The following is a 16,445-nucleotide window of genomic DNA, read 5'->3' as shown; positions in this document are numbered from 1 at the left end:
CTTTGTTTATATCATTTGTCTGTCTGAAGTGCATAGGATCAAAATCTAACAATTGTACAAAAAAAGTTATAAAAAAAACACTTATAAAAAAACCCCAAGTAATATCAGAAACTGCAATAGAACACTTGTAAACATACTGACTATGACGTAACTTTTTAGATTTATAAACAACAAAAAGTACAATAAAGTTTCCAATAACAGATACTGTTCCAATCAACGAGTAGAATACTATCATTGATACAATTGTTGTTATCTGTCTAAAAAAAGTAACTTTTAGGAATAAATAGTAATTTAACTGAAATAAAAAGTTTTTCTTTATAACTTATTAAAAATAAAAAAAATCGTTTTGAATTTTATAAATTAAAACGTAAAAGGAAATTAAAAAACTTTTTGATTTTATGTATTAAAGTTTTTCTTACCTTCTATCAAAAAATGAGTTTCCAGTTTTGTTGATAATTTGGTTTAAATGAACGGTAACATTTCGATGAGAAAACAACCAGACTTCTAAATGATCGATTAAAAATACAAACTTGGTTTTATATTCAAACTTAAAAAAATAATCACAAAACAAATATTCTCTATATTCGGATTCATAGTCAAAGTCATAATCGAGATTTTCTTCACAATACGAACATTCTTCATAATGCTTTTCGTTTTTAGAGAATCTTTTATTGCAAATATCTTCTATGCTACAATAAAGATTTGGGTGCTTTGAATTTAAGATACTTAAAAGTTCTTTTCTGACTTCGTGATAAAATAAGAACCCATTGAAGGTGAACCTTTTCTCGATCCAATATTCTTTTTCCCAAAATAACTGAACAGTTTCATTGTCAAATTCACAAGAACATTCACACTTAATAACAACCATCATAAGTAAAATTAGATGAACAAATTTCATTTCAATTTTGTTTCAAATTTTTAATCCTAAAAAAAATGTCAACACTAATTTCTATTCTATGTAAGTAATTTTTTATTATCATAAAAGTTTATCTTAAAATACTTCTCAAACGTTATTTAATAAGTATCAAACTTAAATAGTAATTACAAAATGATAATGTGTCAAAGTGTAAGTCATTTTTATAAAAAAATTAAAACTAAATAAACTTTTACAAATTCATAATCAAAACGTAATAATTTAGAAATTAACCTTAACTACGTCAAAAACTCTTAATGAATAATGTTTGTGCAAAACAATTGGCTTTTAAATAAATGTTTAACATATCTAAATATATTTCTTAAAGGTTGAAAGATCTCAATTAATTCTAAAGAGTTAACTACGCATTCAATTTAAAAAAATAAATTCATTATTAACAAAAAATAATATAATCACATTTTAGTGCAAGTTTATAAAATACAACTGAACATGTTTAGCAGCTTTGCATGTTTAAAATGTTTTTTTTTCCTTTTTTGATATGAAAATTTTAGCATTTAAAGTTTACTGAAAATATCATAGACTGTACATAAAAACGAATTTCCTTAAACTAAAGGTCTTAAAAAACTTCATACGAATTCATTCAGTTGTACTTCAAACAAAACGGGCAACTTTAAAACTATAATAAAAACGTGATATCAGTAAACTTTAAATACTTAGTATTATATATAAATAAAAAAGATTTTATCGATATTTTAAGTATAACTAATATAGTTTTTCTTTCATTTTATTAAACTTATATACGAAGTAAGACATTGTTTAAAGGAAATTTAATAACATCTGATACTTATGTAAAATTAGGTGGTTTGCGAAAGATTATAAAAAAAACCTATAAGTAACACAATTATTCAAAAATTTCTTTAAATTTGCTAACCCAAAAATAACTTTTGATAAGTCTTTTGTTTTTTTTTTATTTACGCATTTTTATACATTTATGTATTTGTGCTAACTACATTTGTAAAACGTTTTATCTAGCCATGTGTAGAAACTTTATTTAGTAATTTAGATTTTTAGAACTTGAAAAAACTGTTAAATTTACATAAATTATGTAAACAGTTGTCTAATCAACACTTAAAAACACAAGGTTTTAAAGCATTTTGAAAGATATAAATGTAAATTTTGTATAATAAAATGTCAAAAATCAAAATAACACGTTTTTAAAAAATCCAAGATATTAACTTAGGTAAGTTTAATATTTTTTTAAATGCCAAAAATTATTGCGCTGCCTAATAATGTTGCAATTAAACTTATTTTTATAAATTTTTAAAATACCAAAACTAAAAATAAATTAATGGAAAAAAATACCGAGCTATACGTTTGACCATTTTTATGAATATACTTTCGCATTTTTAATATAAGTTGAAACATTTACACATTTTTTATATACTTTTGTTTTTATTACTATCGTTAAACACTACTTATGAACTTTTAAAAAATAACTTTGTGCTGCCTGTTTATTATTTATATTATAACCTATTGAATAAATGTATGTTAAATTATTATTTAAATCAAAATTTAATTGGTTTCAAATATATTTAGTGTAATAGTAATGAGAATAAAACATAAAAAAAGTATAACTTTAAAATAAATTTTAAATGCAATGTTTATACAAAATGTTATATATAATGTTATAAAATGAAAAATAAAAGTACTTAAACTTTTATTTTGAAATACTTAACTCTGTATAACTAAAACTACTTTAACGTTTATACTTTATTTTAAGCACGAAGTATACTTCGAAAATAAATTTTTATATAATTACTTTGTAATTTTCGAAATAACAAAGTTTATTTTTAAATTATTTTTCGTCAGCATACATTTATTAGAATTTTAAATTACTTAAGTTTTTATTATCATCAAATTGTTACTAAGTTATTTACTTAAACATTTTTTTTATTGTGGGTATAACTATAACTTAACCAGGTATTTATTTGTTAAATTGAGCCTACTTAGTTAAAATTTCATGATAAATACATGCTTTTTCCAAAAATAATCTACATTGCTTAAAAGAAGATTGTGTGTTCTTATATTGAAGTATAATAGTTAAAAGTATATAAGTAAATTTAATTCAGCTACAGTTTTTTAACCGAATAGTTCTATTCAAGTGAATAAGTTGGTAAAAATAATTATTGTTTCATTTGTTTTGTAGAGCATTAATATTAAATACAGAACAAGAAATTTTACTAAGTGTTTTAATAATAGTTGTTTCCTTTTACAATAAATATTACTATGATTTCAGTTTTCTAAGTTAAATTTTAAAAGTTTTCATCAGAATACTTATTTACATATAAATATAACTTGCAAACATTCTACTGCAAACAAAAAGGCATATAAAGTTTTTACACATTATATAATCATTTAAAATAACCCCTTGAAGCATTTTTTACTTTTTATACTTGTAAGTGATAGGTACACAGTATTGTTTTAAAACACTTAATTTTAAACTAAATTATTTATTTAAAAATAACAGTTATATAACATTGCTACTTTATATTTAACAAGCGCTAACATTTGAAATGCTGTAAAAATTTCAAATGATAAAAATAAATTTCCTCGTAAAACTAAAGTGAGTTTTTATTAACAGTTCTTTTTAGAGGTACAGATTAACAAAAATGTTGATGTTTTATCTTGATACACTTGTCCAATGGCTCGTGTTTCTTTTCATGACCTTGAAAGCAAATCATTTTTTCAGATATAACTTGAAGCTTCAGTCGAAAAACACCAAAGATTCAGCTTGGATAAAGACAAAGTTCGAACTAAAGTGGAAGATTACTATGTATATTTATTTCATTTTTTGCACTTAACTTTTATGATGGCAATTGTTTATGTGTTATGGAAGCTGACTTACTTCTACCAGTTTGTTAACTTTGTGCTCATCGTGATGTCATCTAGCATATGTTATTATTATGACGCCATAAAGAATTCAACAATTAAAGTCTTTGTTTGGGAGACCTGCTACGTTTGTGTTTATTTTACAGCAATCATATTCGCTTTGCTGTTAACTTGGGTTTTGCGAGACTTTGGACTTTCTCGTGCCTTCAACGACATTAGGGTCTGCGTAAAAGAAGTAAAGAACAAAATTAGCATGCTTAAATTCCTAAAAAGGTTTCTGTCAAATCAGAAAACTCCGGAAAACGTTAGAGTCGTTGTGGTGGTGTTGGCATACTTTGGTGCAAAAGTGTTAAAATTGACGCTTCAAAAGATAATTAAAAAAACGAAGCGCCTAATATGACTATTGTAGAGTGGTAGTAAATAAAAACTAATGTGCTTATGCTACTTATTATAAAGTTTATTTTGTGGATCAAACGTTTTTAAAACGTCATTTAGTTATTGTAGAAAGTGGAGTTTTATTTTGTACTTAAGTTGGTGTTTTCTATGTATTATTTAGGTAGTTTTGTTTTATTGTATGTTGTTCGGCATTTAATATTAAGACTAAACAAACTAAGCTTACATTAGCAGTCTGAACTTTATATTTTTATGGTACTGCTTAAATTACTTCTCGGTACAATTTTAATTTATAATAATGATACCAATTAATATGTATTGTTTATAACCTAACTAATAATGTTCAGTTAATAAGCTTTCTCAAATAATAAATTTCAACAAATAACTAGCAATATTGAGCGGTCAAATAAGCAGTGCTGTCAGTTATTTGGTAAAAGATGTAATATATATACATATTAAAAATGTTGTTAGAAGATTTAATATTTTTTATATCTTCTAAAAACATTTCTTAATACACAATATATGTATATATAAGAATGTTGTTAAAAGATTTATTTTTTACATTTTGTGCTAAAAACTTAAATTTGTTTAAACAATGTTTAGAACAAAAACGATTTTTTTCATTAGAATATGCAGATCAAAGTTGATAGCACTCAAAGTAGGAAACTTGTATTTAAAAACGAAACTGAAGGTCCTTAAAAAAGCAAACGAATTTATTCAGTTGTACTTCAAACAAAACATTTAATTAAAAAATATGATAAAAAAATTTTTATATCAGTAAATCTTTAATGTTAAAAACTTTAAATAAAAACAAAATTTTATCGATATCTTAAGTATAACTAATAAAAATACAACAGTCTTTCTAACATTTTATCAAATTTTTATGCAAAGTTAAATATTGTTTAAATAAAGTTTAATAACATCGAAAGCTTATGTAGTTGGTTATTTGCGAAAGATAACAAAGCAAAACCTATAGTTACAGACTAACTTGAACAAGCCGAAAATATTTTTTTATTGTTTGGTTTCTAATTGTTTACTTACTTTTATACAAATACATGTACTTGTGATATTTTCATTTGTAAATTGTTCTGTCTAAGTGATACACATTATTCGTTTTCAAGTTTTATACTTAAAAACTTTTGAAAATATAGTTAAATTATATTTTTATGAAACAATGTTGTCTCCTCAATATCTTATATTACAAACTCAAAAGTATAAGCATTTCGAAAGAAGATATAAATTTAAAGTCTGTATAACACAAAGGTCGGAAGTAGAAAAAACGTGTTTTATAAAATGTTTCTATATATATTCTACGTATTTTATTAGTATCAGTTACTTAAAGTATGTAAAACATTATTGCACTGCTTAATACCGTTACATTTAAAATTTTTTTTGTGTTATTTTATGAGTTTAAAAAAGACTGAATATAAAAAGCAGAAAATAAAAAAAACTACAATAAAGCATACAATTTGTTTAAAGTAGTTTTTTCAACTTACTATTACATTTTTAGTATACGCTATATGCCAGGGGTCGGCAAACTGCGGCCCGCGGGCCAATTGCGGCCCGCAAGTAGTAAATCTGCGGCCCGCGAGCACGTTATTTTTTTGAATGGAATGCGGCCCGCGAAAGAAATTTTTGTGGCCCGCGAGATTGTAAATGTGGCCCGCCGAGCAAAAATTTATTTCAAGTTAATTTTTTTTCGGTAATTCGATTTAGTTTGATTAATTTGGTTTTAAGTCTCTGTATAACATTTTAAAATAATTAGAAGAAATTATTGATTTAGTTTAAAAATGGAAAAAAAAAACAGATTAGCATTCTAACAGGTCATTTTCTCAGTTTTATAATAATTTCTTTTTTACAACAGCAAGTAATTATCTGAAAAAATGGTGTAAAGAGTGCTTAGATTTAACAAGTTAGTTATATAATACCTATTTATTAAACAAACTAAATGCAAATGTTTTTCATTTTGTACAAAAGCAATGCACATTAATTAACTAAAGTGTCATTTCTTTGCAGCTTAGATATTCTTTTTAAATATTTTATATACCTAAGTTTCTTTTATAGATTTTTTATTTGTAAATGTTATATTTTAGTGTAAGCACATTTAAAATAACATAGTAATAAGAAATAAGGTTCATTTGATTTTTGTTTTGACACATTTTAACTTTTTAGAAGTTTTCTTTGCACTTTAAATTAATTTCTATGCACACCAACTTAAAAAGATGCTCATTTTTTAAACCACTTTTTATTTAATACTTTAGTTAGTTTAAGTTTAGTTTATGCATATTTTTCTAACATTGTTGTTTCAACATGTAATATCTAAATTTGTACAGATACATTTAAAACAATATATATGACATAAAATAATATAGGTTTTGTTAGGTATACATTTTCGTTTTAAAAACATTGTTTTTATCAAACTAATTTAATTTTTATGCCTTGCATATCAATACACACAAATCCCTGTTTTTATTGATATGCTAGGCATAAAAATTAAATTAGTTTGACAAAAACAATGTTTTAAAAATCCCTGTTTTTGGAGCTATCTATTTAATATAAACTAGATTTAGGGATGGTAAGTTTATTAAGTTTGTACATTGTTTATCAAAATAGTTCTGGAAAAAAAACTTGAATTTGAGAATATTTGAAAAAAACCGGAATTTCAAACAATTTTTACATGTAAAGTAAAGAAATTTAAATTTGACACAAAGTATTTATTTAATTATCTTAGATTATTAAAAAATATATTAAAGTATCTTAACAGTATTTTTTAATATTGATTATTATTTAAGACATTTTTTTTAACTTTATACTAAAAGTAAAAAAAGGAATTCTACTTCCAAAAACTTTGTATTGGTGCATTGCACCTTTACTTGTAAAGTTTCACCGATTCTTGTGCTTCGCGTTGGAACTAAACCAAGAAATTCTACTAAAATGTCAAAGTTAGTAAAAACATCTTTAATAAAAATTCTAAGATGAGCAATAGTCTTTCTACCAGTGCTCTCATGTTAACAGATTGATTAAAGTCCTAATTTGATTTATGCGACTTTATAAACTTAATGCATTTCCTAAACACGACTTCTTGTTGTCATTGAAGAAATAAACAAAATATTTTCATTACCGCCAACATAAATTCTTTAGAAAATTTTCAATTATAAACGGTATCTCAATTCTCATTTTAATTAATAAATTTGCTACTTTATAACTTGCCTTAACAATGTTTTTTGATCAATCTGTAGTTACTGAAGATAATCATGTGCTATGTTGGAACTGACTTTGGTGATTAGTTTTTTTATCGTTTTTCGCAATAACTCCTAACTAACGTTATTTTATTCTTGTATTTCGTCTTATATTTTAAATTACTATTTTTAGATGCAATAGTCTTATTGTAGATAAAGAATTGCTATAATGCTTAATAAAAAATAAGTTTTTCTACTTCTCTAATGACTTAATAAAGTTTTATACCTTTGGTAAATTTTTTTAGAAACTTAATTTTCCATTCCAGCTGACTTATAATTTTTTTTTGGCATGTGATTTATTTACTGTTAATAACCTTCGTTGTTTCTTATGTTGTGACCTTTATTTTAACTGAGTTGCAACACAAACAGGCCATTTTAAAAGCTTGAAAACTCAAGTGTGTGTGAAACTTTTATATCAAACACATTAAAGAAATCTTCCAGTTCTCAGAATAGTTTTTATGACTGTAGTTTAGTTTACTAATTGTCATTTTTTCTTATTTTCTTATACTTTGTGTACTTTTTGATAATGATGATATTTTAACTAGGTATTTAAGCTTGATTAACAACTATTTATTAGCTTTTAATAAACTTAGGCTGGTTTAATACAACTCAGACATTTTTGATTTTTAAGTGGCAACCATGTAAAAGACTAATTTCTAATAAGATATTTTATAAAAGTATTCGAGAATTAATTATGTTAAAGAATTAGTTTTAGCTTTTTGGAATACAAACAGGTATTAAATTATTAAGTTAACTAATTACTAATTTTTAATAAGTGTAAATTATTTAACACGCAAAAACTTTTTTTGAAGTAAATATTCTTAGAAATATTAAATAGGGGTTGGTAATTTAATAAATGTATAGAAGTAACCCATAAATTGTCTTTCAAGTTAGGTTTTTATAGAGAGTTAGGTTGTAAGTAAAATTACAAAAGTATCAAGTTTAACTTATTAAGTGCTTATGAAAGTACATAGTTTATTAACACCTGAGTATATTAATCAATGTAAATTTTATTCTTATAAATATTAACTTTAATAAGCATTCCATGTATAGCTAACAGTCATTTAAAATGTTAAGGTGAACAAAAGTAAAACTTTTCTCTAGTGTGACTAAAACTAAAACCAAAAGATTAATCAGATGTCACTAAAACTAAAACTGTGGCCCGCGAAGACTTAGAAAACTTGAAATTTGGCCCGCGACCACCAACTGCCTGCCGACCCCTGCTATATGCAAAGCATTTAAAAATTTTATATATTTATTTTTTCTCTACTACTGTTAAATCTACGCATGAACTTCGTTTAAATACCTCTTAAAGTTTTTTTTTTGTCTTTTTTAAACAATTATTTCAAATTTATGTATGAATACGTACATGAAATTATTGTTATTTGTTTGTCAGAATTGATAATTATCAAACATGGTCCAGTGTAACAGTAGTTGAGTTAATCTTAAAATTAATATAGTTTAAATAACAAAAAACTTTGAAACAATTTCGGATTAGTTGTAAAGTATATACGCTTTTTTAATTTTAAACGCCTAAATGATTTAACATCATAAATATAAAAACTACTTTGACGTAGAAGTTTTATTTTAAACATAAACATGTTTAGTCTCTAACGTTACTCAGAAAAAGTTTTGTATCTTTCTGAATGTTACAGTCTACTTATTTTTAAAATTCGCACATAACACTCGAGTTTTTTAGTTCTTATCAAGTAGAAAATTAAAAAAAAATACTTGATCAAAAGAGTAGTTTAATTAATTTAAGTGAAAAACGTTTAAATAAGATTATATGACATTCAATTATGCATATTTAGTGTATAATTAAGTGATAACTAAATGTTGCTATTGAAAAAAAGTCTATAGTGGTATTCAAACATCATGTTTATTAAATTGAGCATATAGCTACTTAAGTTTTTTTAAGTTAAATTCGTTATTTTTTTACTAACGCTAAATAGACTAAAATATTTAAGTATTGTTTAATTTTAAAAGCTAGTATTAATAATAAAAAACCGTTAGTTAAAAAAAATAAATTAACGTACCTCAATCTTTTTATTTATTAGAATACTTTTTTGGTATTAAAAAAAATTATATTAAAGATAAAAAAAAATTAAGTAAAAAGTTAGTATTACACCGTGAAAAAATAAAAGTTCAAATTATATGACCTTTAATACAGCGAATAAAAACAGATTTTGTTCATTTGTATTTAGTTTAGAAATGAAAAAACTACAAAAAACCTTTGTATTTTAAAAATCAAGTAACATTTAAGTTTATTTTGAAAATAAATGCCAAGTTAATGTCAATGCAAACAAAAACAAATGTCGCCAACGTATCTGTATTTTGCTAAAAACATTACAATCATATGAATAAAATAGATTTGTGCTGTTTTTTTATCTTATGAAATTCAAAATTTGTTTAATGATTTTGAATTAACTAAAAACATTATTCTTATTTTAAATTAAGAGTATTACACAGTGTAGTGTGCAATACCTGTAGTTTAATTCTATAATAAAAATAAGTACTTATTAAAAAAAAAACTATTATTTTAGTAATACCAAAGATGACTTTTTTTCAACATTATTTTATTGATTAAGTCAAAATTTGTTTGCTATAATAAATTTAATTGAAAATCAACGAATACATAGAAATATTTTTAACTTAGCTGTAATTCTTTAGAAAATTTTTATTCATTATAATTTTGATTAAATTCTTTAGTTTTTACTACTACTTAATAGTTTAAAAAATTGTCATAATAAAAATTATTTTAAAAGATCTTTAAAATGTTAAATATTTTATTTTTTTTTACTCTAATTGCGATTATACAGTTTGTATAAAACACCAATTACAATTAGAATTAAATGCTTTAAGTTTTTTAATTTTTATTGAAAACCAAGTTAATAAAAAAACTATAAAACTATTTTATGTAAAAAATGTACTTTAAATATATACGTACTTGAAAATCATTTTTTTTTTCAATTAAGATAACATACATACATAATTGCATTTGATAATAATTTTTTCTTATATGCCGCAAAGCAAAGTATTGTTTTTTTACATACTATTTCAAAAGGCTTGGAGCGTATTTATCATTCGAAAGGTTTTACATCTCAATATAAAATTAAAGTTAATTAACATTAAGATAAAATTTTACTTTAAGAAAAGAGCAAATTATACAAAAAATCTACGTTTGTTTTAAGGGTGTTGATAATTAAAAATAACTTCACTAATCTATCTTAAGAATAAGCTTACCTATTTAGACTATACAACTAGTTAACCTATCAATATAATTTTTAACCGTACTTATCATAAACTTTAAATTATTAATTTTAAGTATAAAATATTAAAAAATTATGAAACAGTTATTTAAAACTAAATGTCTTTAAAATTATTTTAAAACAATAACAAAGATTACAATGAAGTAAAACAAGTTGCGACCAAAACTTTATGTGATGTGTGTAGATTTTTAATATAATCACCTTTCGCGAATCTACGCACATTGTGTCAACTGGAAGATTTAGTAACTAAACGAGTGCGTAGATTCGCGAGAGGTTATTGCATCTAAAATTTATAAACAGCACTAAAATTACCACTACAATTAATAACAATCCATGTGACATTCTGCAGCCTGATTTCTCTGTTACGTCACATAAATTGTTGGTGAATGCGTGCGGATCAGTGTATAGCTAATTGTGATGACGGGAAAATATATTGGCTGTTTTGCCGATGACAGTTAAAAATTTTACTAGTAGATTGTTAATATATTTGAGTAATAAATTATATTAATTGTATAATCTTAAGTAGCTAATCTTATTTTTAAATAGGTATTTTTTATAAATTAGAAACATCTAATTGTTGTTTCTTTTTGTTATTAAAAATTGATAGTTCTTACGATTGCAATTTTTCTACTATTTATATATATTTTTTATTACAAAAAAAAGTTGTAACATGCATCAACACAAATAAAAAATATAGTTTTTTCAAATAATCTTCTTCTTCACTTTTATTATAATTATGTTAAACGAAATTAACTAAATAGTTTTAATTTTGTTGAGATTTAACCGTTTGTGAATAAAAATACGTTAAGAGATATTCTGTTTATAAATTTTAATTTCAAAGTTATTCTTAATAGCTCATAATTTACAATAAAGCAAGTTTATTGAATTTTAAATTTGCAATAAACACCAAACATTGATAAAGTTATAAAGACAAAAAATTAAAATACAGTAGACTACCGCTTAAGTACGCACTTTTTTTGGTACGCACCCCGCCTTAAATACGCACTTATCCAGAAAGACAAAAAAAAATTCTTAATTTTTATATACTTTTTATAATTTCTTTTATATATTTATATCAAATTTAAACAAATAAATAACCTAAATAACTGCTTTCACAGATTAAAAATGTTTGGTAAACACAATGTAGTTTGGTACTTTCCCTCTAACAAAACAAAATATAACAAATATGGCTTAATATTCTTTTTTATATCATTGACTGACATTGACTTTCTATATTAAATGTATGTATTAATTATGTAAAAAAATTTTACAGAAGAAACAAATAATTTTAAAATCTATTAAAAAAATTTGCAGATTAGAATAATGTATTAAATGTTATTTAAAATAAAAAGACTTGTTTATTTGGCTTAATTATTTGGTGGCAAGTTGTAAGAAAAAAGAACAAACAACTAAATTTCATGTCATACTATGTCGTCAAAAAGTACGCACTACCCGTGCTAAATACGCACTTTTTGGTCGGGTTCAAATTGCGTACTTAAGCGGTAGTCTACTGTAACCGTAAATTTCCATGTGTAAGCACAACTAATCAAAAACAAATTTACAAATTTATCTCATTTTCTAATATAAATTATACGAAAAAAGGAAAGCATTAAAAGAAAAATGGTTTTAGTAATTTTGAATAATTTTTTTATTATGACGTTATACTACAGACATAATTAAACATATGCTTTACAAAGCATTTTACAATTACTATTTAATTATTTACACTTGAAACAAACATTGATAAAAGCAGATCGAAACTTTTTGTTTAAAATATTATAAATTACAAAATTCCAAACAGAGTTAGTTGTCAAGAAAGCAACAGATATAAAGAAAGGTCTATAATAAAATAAATAACTTGAGCCTTCATCGTATAAGTAAGAACGAAGGTTGGAATAAATTGTTGGAAATAAACTAAAAGTAAATGCAACAACCATGATTATCAATACTAAAGACATTTGTTTTTCTAAAGAAAATCTTTTTTTAATACTTTTTTTAAGTGATGAAGACCTTTTATAACTTTTATACAAGCTGTATAACGACATAAAAGTAACAATCCACAACAGACTGAACAAAATAAACAAAATTGCTGCAGTTATATCTCGGTTCGAAAAACTTAATTTTCTTTGAGGCCCATCTTGTTTTACAGACTGAAATAAGTTAGACATTTGAGGTGTATCAACTGACGAAACCATTGTAGCAGTATTGATTACAGAACTTAAAATCCAAATAAAAACAGAAACTATTTTTGCAATTTTAATGCTATTTAGTTGCTTGTATTTAAGAGGAAACGTTAACGCTACATATCTATCAATCAAAGCAAATAACAAAGAAACAAACGAAACAAAAAGTGTTATTGGTGTTATGTAAAGCAAAACTAGAGCAAAATACAAACTTTTTAAAATTGTAATCGAATAATTTTACACATAAGTAAACGTTGTCTAGCTGGTATTTAAAAGTTATGATGTTATTTTAGTCTTTAGTTGTTTCTACTTTTTAAAATTATCTTTTTCTTTTTTGAGGTTAATGAGATCAGAGAATAACGACTTTATGCAAAAACATATAAAACAGTAACATATAGTAAACCCCCAAGAAATATTAGAAACTGCAATAGAACAATTAAAAAAGTACTGACTATGTCGCAATTGTTTAGATTTATAAACAACAAAAAGTACAATAAAGTTTCCAACAACAGATACTGTTCCAATCAATGAATAGAATATCATCACTTTTAAATCTATTATTTTTGTTTTAAAATAGTTGTTTTTAGGCCTTTATAGTAATATATTTAAAATAAAAGCGTTATTATATTGGATTTATTTCAAACCATTTATACGTTTATTTAATAATAAACTTATTTAATACATAATCTATCAAAAATAAATTTACAACAACCTTTACAAAACTAGTTTTTTTTATGTATTTCTGTTTTGTCTTACTTTTTACTAAAAAAATGATCTCCAGATTTATTGATTAGTTGATTTGGGTGTATGGTAAAGTTACGACAAAAAAAAACCAACTATAGTTCTATATAATCGAATGTATATACAATCTTGGTTTTATGTTCAAAAATAAAGTACAACTCACAAAACGAATACTTATTGCTGAAGTTTTTTTGAATTTTATAAATTTTTGTTGAACAAACATCTTCTATGTCACAATGAAGTTTGAAAAATTAAGAATTTAAAACTTCTTTGAATTCTTTTCTAATCTTCAGATAACAAAGGAAATATTCTAAGGGGTACGTTGCATATTCTATTATCCAAACATTTGGATTAAGACGGGTCTGAATTAATAATTAATTAATGATTATTAAAATATAAACTTTTTATTTTTTATATTCTTGTAATTAATTTTGCTGAACTTTGCCGACTTTACTAATTGTAAACTCTCTGATAAAACCTAAAACTGTTTAAATACTCAAAGTTTAACTTTTAAATTAGTTGTTAACAGTAGTGATTGATAAGGGTTAGCTGAAATATATCTTACTTGTTTGCTAAAAAAAGATTATGAATGAACTAAGTCTCAAGGTTTTATACAATATTTTAAAAAGTAAAAATTAACATTTTGAACAAAGGTAATAAAAGTAAAATTTGTTTAACAAATAACAAAAATCAAAGTAACGTGATTTTTGTGAACCTTATAGATTTTGTTTTACATAACTTTAAAAACATAGTCCAAAAAAACGGTTTTATTTGATAATTTTTTTTTTCATTCACCTGAAATGATAAACATTACCGTACTGCTTAATAATGTTATATATAAAATAAAGAATTTTTTTTTTGTTCAGAAGTTTAAAGTAAAGAAAAATGTAAACAATTACTTAAATAAAAAAAACCTACAATTGGTTTAATTTGGTTTTGTAAATTTACTATTGCCTTATTAACATATTTTTTTTTTGTAAACTACTCTAAATATTACATAACAATTTTATTTAAGTAACTTATATTGATATGTTTTTAAAACCTGAATATTTCAGAAAACTATTTTTTTCAGTTTTAAAAGAAAAAACTTACAAAATATTTTCTTTTCAGGTTTGTTATGAATTTTAATAACAGACATGTGTTGTGGTAATAAAACTATAAGAATAAAAACTTAAAAATCTTAAAACTGTTTCAGATTAGTTTTATATACATATGTTTTATATATTTAAAACACGTCATAGTTTTTTATTCTTGTAAAATATTTTATTTTGAAGGTAAATATTTTTTTTAGCTAGAATACTATTAATCTATAAATTTGCTCATAATTATTTTTGCATTTGTTTTTTTGTTTAAAAAAATGTTTTATTTGTTAGTATAGCTTCAAACATTTTTGTACAAAGGAAACAAGTCATTTATATTTTTATCGCGTAACAATTTTTTAAAATGATTAACTTAGTTTAGAACATATTTTCGCCTCATATTTTCGGCATTTGAAGTAGATATTTACAAAAAAAAAAAATTCAGTAAAAATTTATAAGATAAAAACTATTAAATAAAGAAGCAACTTAGACAGCTTAAACAAAACAAATGCTTTTAACCTTAGAAAACGTGATATCAATACCTTAAAATTTCCAAGTAGTATTTTTAATTGCACTTCAATGAGATGTACATCAAGTAACTCTAGTTGTTTGTTTCGACCTTTGGAAACTTTATCAATCTTTTAATGCTACCTTAAATTAAGTGTATAAATATAGATCTTTCAAAAATCATATTTGAATAAATTATCTAAATTAATAAAACAACTGCTTTGACAAATGTGACAGTAAAGTCTATGAGTCAAGCTAAGAGTTTTTTTTTTGAGCATGTTTGTAAATAGTTTAATAAAAAAAATTGTTTATTTATTATAGATTGAGTCTTTTTATACGTTTATGCATTTTAAGTCTGTTTGTTGATTACCTTCGTAATTAAAACCTTAGTCAGTGTTTTGAAGTAGAACACTTAGAACATAAAAAAAAAATAATTTAGTTAAACTTCAGCATAAATAAAGAATACTATCAATATTTTAAAACCTAAAACTTCAAAGCATTTCAAATGAAGATATTAGATGTAAAGCTTATATAATAAAGACCAAAAACCAAGAAAACGTGTTTTTTAATAAAAATTCTAGATAATCTTTAACGAAGTTTTTATAAAACACTTAAAAAACACTTTGCAAAAGTATTAAACACCATCGACTTGTTTAAAATGTTATATTTTAAATATGTTTTGTGTTTTGTTAGAGGTTTGAAACAAAACTAAAAAACTAAAAAGTAGCTAAAAAAAAACATGCGATTTGTCGATATTAGAGCTATATATACTTCAGAAGTAAAACTTTCTAGTAGTTACTACTACATAATAAACTATTAAGTAATCATAATAAGAAATTTTTAAAAACAGTTTATAAAAAAATATTTTATTTTTCTAATTTACTCTAATTTTCAGTATACAGTTTGAAGTAAGCCCTAATTACAATTAGATTAAATCATAAGCTTATAAATAAAATAACTAACGTATAAGGCTTATATTTAAAAACTATTAAAAAAGACTTAAAAAACAAAATACTCTGTTTTTAGGCATATTTCAAAATCATATCTTTTTCAACTGAGGTAACATTCGTATTTGTACTTGAAGGTAAATATTTTTTATATGCCGCAGAGTAAAGATTTATGTTCTACATACTATTCCAAAAAGCATAGAACATATTCATAATCCGAAAGGTTTAGTTTAAAAAAAGAAAATAAAAGTTATTTAAAACTAAGATTAGGTTTTATTTTATGGAAAGAACATATTTAAAAAAACACCTACATTCATTTCTAGC

This window comes from Thalia democratica, chromosome 2, assembly GCF_965202585.1.
Source record: "Thalia democratica chromosome 2, ktThaDemo2.hap1.1, whole genome shotgun sequence".
NCBI lineage: Eukaryota > Metazoa > Chordata > Thaliacea > Salpida > Salpidae > Thalia > Thalia democratica.
This window is presented reverse-complemented; position numbering follows the sequence as displayed.